Source organism: Dermacentor andersoni, chromosome 2, assembly GCF_023375885.2.
Source record: "Dermacentor andersoni chromosome 2, qqDerAnde1_hic_scaffold, whole genome shotgun sequence".
NCBI lineage: Eukaryota > Metazoa > Arthropoda > Arachnida > Ixodida > Ixodidae > Dermacentor > Dermacentor andersoni.
Window position 1 is genome coordinate 210508264 of NC_092815.1, and position 5201 is coordinate 210513464.

A 5201-nucleotide genomic window follows, 5' to 3' on the forward strand; every position below is an offset into this window, starting at 1 on the left:
ATATCAAGGACAAATAGGCTGCAGAAATAAGCTTAGTGTTTTTTAAAATTTTTGGGTTAATCTCGTCTATGCCGGAAGATGATGAACACTTGATTTTGTCAATGATCGCACAAATACCGTCTGCATTGAAAGCAATGGCTGGCATTGACGAGTTTATACTAAGCGATGACGAAATGGGAGGCGCATTAGATTCGTTAGTGAACACAGAAGCAAAGGCCGAATTGAACACGTCGGCGCAATCGCAATCATTAATAATTTCGTTCGATTCGTTAGTTATCTTAATAGTGCGCGTTTCGCTATCGTTTATAACTCTCCAAAATTCCCTCGGGTTATTGATTAATAGGTTTGGTAGATTATTGTGATAAAAGGAGTGTTTAGCGTGACGCAGTGCGTCGACGTAGCTCTGTTCGGCTTCATAATATTTATCCCATGCGCATGGGCGTCCTCTCTGTTTGGCGGCGCGATACAGACGCTTTTTTTTTTGTTTTCTAGGCGTTTTAAGGCCTCTGTGAACCATGGTTTTTGCTGATAAGAACGAAAGGTGACTTTAGGAATGAATTTATGTGCAAGATCACTTAGTTTGTTTTTGAAGCGCGTCCAATTGCTGTTAACGGAATGGTTTTGAAAAGTTGATTCGAATATAGGAAAGAATGTATTCATAGCTTCAGTTATAGCTCCGTAATTTCCTTTGTCGTATAGACATATTGTTTTCTTAAAGGTATCCCGTGCCAACAAATTGAACGAAAATGTGGCATGGATGACTTTGTGATCACTGATCTCAGGTAAATAAGAAATGGATGAAAGGCTGTCAGGGTGGTCGGTTAGTACGAGATCGAGGACGTTAGCAGTTTGCTGCGAAATCCGGGTTGGTTCAGTTACTAGCTGGGAAAGGTTAAAGTTAAGGCAGAAATCGACAAAATTTTTGGCCTCTGTGTGTCCGGATACCGAGAATGATTGTATGGTACGCCAGTCTATTTGTGGGAAGTTAAAGTCACCGAAGAGCAGGATTTGCGCGTTTCGGTGGGTGGTTACCAGTTCGCTTATGACGTTGTTAAGTTGATGGCAGAAATCAGAAGTAGCACTGGGCGGTCTGTAACAGATACCAAGTAGCACATTTTTTGGATAGGTATGCATTATGACCCATAACATCTCAAGATCTGATGTGACGTTAATTAGCGAGCATGGCAACTGCTCACGAACAGCGACTAGCACACCACCACCACGGGTTCCTGCGCGGTCGTTCCGATAGAGGCAGAAACCGGGCAGGTCGGCTAGAACTTCGCTATCAGTAAGGGCGCTGCTCAGCCATGTCTCAGTTAGTAATAGTATGTTGCTACCGGCAGATGAAACTATGTTCGACACCAATTCACGCTTTGGGAGGAAACTGCGCACGTTCGTGTATATTACAGAAAGCGAAGCGCTATCTCTGGAGTAAGTCGGTGTTATGTTATTTTTCTGTTTGGGGTGATGTAGCTGCTATGACAACTCTTTGACACTACTCGAGGCGGCATCAAAGGTGTATCTTCTTGAACCCATGAGCAAAGTCTTAAAGCGGAGTGAAAACGGAACGCCTTTACCTTTTGCGAAAGCAACGAGATGTTTTCGGGAATTTCGTACTGATCGCGTAATTCCTCGCTAATACTGTAGTCAGTGCCCTTAAGCTTTCGGCCACTCGAAAGGATGTTAACTTTGGTTTTATGGAAAGTAAATTTTGCTATGAGGGGGCGAGAGTGATTGGGGGAGTGACGACCGATGCGATGTGCACGTTCTATTTCTTTAGGGTCGATGGTTAGTTGCAACCTATCGCGGCAAAGTTCCACAATCAATCTTTCGGAGTCGGCAGTGGTTTCCGAGCTGGAAGGGTCAGGAATGCCGTAAAAAATTAGGTTGTCCCGCCGTGAGCGATTTTCGGCATCGTCGATACGTGCTTCGAGCTCGGAAATGCGAAAAATAGCCTGTTCAGTCGTGGTGCGCATTGCATCCACTTCGTTTCGAATGGGCAAAAGCGTCTGGTAGTGACTCTCAAGATCATTCATTCGTTTGCTTAGATCAGTAATTGCTTTATCGGTAGAAGTAAGTTGCGACTTAAGACCATGAATTTCAGTGATCATCTGGTTCTGACCGGCGGTTAGTTTTCGCAATTCGGTTAGTAGGTTTTCAGGAATGTTAGGACCCGGGTTTATTTCCACATCACCGGCCAAAATCAGCAAGGCATGAACAATATGAGCACATTCGACAGCAATGGCGGCACAGCAGTGCGGGCTCGGCAACTGCATCAGGAAATAATTGCTAGATTTTTTAGCAAAGAGAGCGCATGGTTGACTAACTTGCATTGCAAGAGCAAAAGGTATAGCGAGCTGTGCAGATGCGCAGTCGCCGAGCCCACAAAGCTGTGTCGACGGCCGCCCGCAGTTTATATCTGGTGGCTGCGTTGCTGTTGCTGACGATGGGGATTGCCACCCCCGACTGAGGACCACCGGCCGCCACTTCTTCTGTTGGATGTCCGGGTAGGACGCATCGCTGGTACGGAAAACCTGGATGTTGTTAAAGGGAACCTTTCATTGCCTGTTCTCCCGCGCCGTTGGGTCGATCAGTATCTCGGCGAATGTTTGTGCATGCATTTAGGGAGGATATGCGGGCGCTAATATAAGTGCCAGCGAACGGCCTTACATAACCATTGCCTGCTAACCGGCAAAGCCGCAGAAGTTGGCGCACGTCCCTGTTTCGCGTTAAAGAAATGTACAGGGTGTCCCCACTATCATGCACCAAGATTTAAAGATATGCGAATGCCACGTAGCTGTACAGAACCAAAGTGGTGATGTTTGCCGTCGCTTGGATATGCTCAGATAATTTTTTGCATTCCACCGTTACGTGATTAGTCTTAATGAATTAATCACCTTCTCAAATATTATAATTAGATGAAAAGTATGGATGAGAAAGTTGTAGAGCGACACGGAAAACTCCCGATGTAGCTTTCTGTTCCTCAATACGTGCTATATAAAAGTGTTTTTCTCAGCGTGAAAGAAGCCTGCGAATACGCGCAAAGTGCCACAAGCAGTCACTTTCTCGGCAATTCTGAGTATCTGAGTATAAATAATTTGATTATCTATTTTTAAATCTTGGTGCAAGATGGTTTGGACACCCTGTATATTCTAAGTGCAACATGAACAAATAATTTCTCTTCGCAGATATCCCTAGAAAACACCGACCTCTTAACGAAATAGTGGAGAACATTTAACTTATTCTTTTTACTTTCTTTGATTACGCCATTCGATATGTACCACTAAGTGTGTGCCCGTCCTTGGCCAATCCTCCAGGATGGGTAGGTGCCACAGTGGCAGAAGAGGTACGAAACCCTTTAATGTTGCTTGATACGTGTTGTACTTTTCTGTGCGCACACCTGTCATCACCATTCTTCCCTCGAAAAATGTCATGCAGCGGCTTCGTACTTGCCACGTCGCGACGTGTGCGTCTCATACTGTGCAACCGCCTAAATTGGAGTTTTGTTAGCGCTTCAGTGCAGTAATCATTAAAAAAAAAAATACGCCCGAGAATAAAGTTGTCGCCTTTGTGGTTGGTAGGCATAAACGTTTCAGGAGATTACACGTTGCATAGGGTGAAAGTAAACAGTACGCAGCGCTGTTAGTCGGTAATCAAAGAAATTACGGCTTCGCTAAAGCTTCGTTTCACGCATGTTCTAACATGTGCGTTGTTGCTTTTTAAATTTTTTTATCGCTGTAGAGGATCTAAGAGCTACGATTCACACAATTCTGATATCTTCTTTTGGTGCAGAGTCGATAAGTTTCAAATTTCATGCTTCGTTTGTCTTCCTCTTGGTATTATTCTTTTTGTGGAATTCAACCTCCTGGTACTTCCGTTAAATATTTCAGGCCACAAACTACACGAAACTGCGTGTATCAGTCGATAGAAGTTATACGTTTTCTTAAATGCAACAAAATTTATTCAGATTTGTTCAGCGGCTGTCTAGTAAAAGCATTTCGACTTCTGGTGCTTTACCAATGTTTCCAACTCAACAGATACAGAATAAAAGCGAAAAAAAAAAAGCTAACACTCACAGTTTGTGTTAGTCTATTGCGCTTGGAACTTTCAGCAATTTAGCACCAACTAACCTAATCCTCGGCATTGGTGTGAAGTGTACTTGAACAAGCAAATTGGAGTTTGCTCCGAACGGACAGCTTCGTTTTAAGTATCAGATGTATTGAGCGTGTAGGATTCGTCGGACGGTCCTACCGCTGTCGACCAGATGTAGGAGTCGTCGGACTATCTCGCCGCTGCCACCATTTGAAGGAGATGAAGGTCGTAGACAGGAACTCGGTGAACAGGATTTATTTACATATTAACAGTTTAAGCAGGATACATTGGCAGACTAGCGCGACTCCCATATGGAGCCCGCAAGACTAACATACAGCAAACGGCTTACGAGCACACAGCTCACTAGTTCATTTCTAGCATGACAAGGAGCACTCAGCTCCCGACAACGAGCACGACACGAGCACACCCTAGCAGCCGGCAAACGCTGCTTATAAGCTCTCCGCTTGACGTCATAGTTCGACGTCATCGTTCGGCGGGGACGGAGCAGGAATGGTCGGGAAGGTTCGTCCAAGCATTGTAAACTTGCCGCCGCCTCGCACTATGGCTCACACACACTAATGCACACAAGTTCGAGCCCATACACACAAAGGCTCACACATTCCAAGATCTGGAGCCGACGACAGAGGGGCGCCGTTCCGCAGTATCGTTTACGCCCACACACACAAAGGCTCCGGAGTCAACGACCGAGGGCTTCGTAGAACTGTGCTCCGTCTGGTGTGGCGCGGCGGAGTACCACATTCCTGAACTGACCGCGCGCCACGTGGCTGCCGGTCATCCGCAGTTCTCGGTACCGCCCAGCTTTCAGTGCCGACGTCAGAGGGCTTCGTAGAACTGCTTTGTCCCGGATGGCTCCGCCAAGTACCAATTTCCTGAGCTGATCGCGCGCCACGTGGCTACCGGCCGTCCGCAGTTCTCGGAAGGGCTCCCTGTCTGGTGGGCTTGGAACACGTGCAGCGGGCTGAAAGCTGGCCCGTACGGCCATTCTTAACAAGCGTAAGAACTCTAACAGCTGGGCGATTGACCTTACTGCATCTGCGAAATGCGGTTTGGCTGTGGAATGAAACTCAGTTTGAATGAATGAATGAATG

The 5201-nt window shown here is 46.1% G+C and overlaps 1 pseudogene; it reads right to left on the reverse strand.

Moving 5' to 3' along the window:
- Nucleotides 1–1476: 1476 nt before the first annotated feature.
- Nucleotides 1477–2333, reverse strand: LOC129387338 (uncharacterized; annotated as a pseudogene).
- Between the last annotated feature and the right edge of the window lie 2868 nt (nucleotides 2334–5201).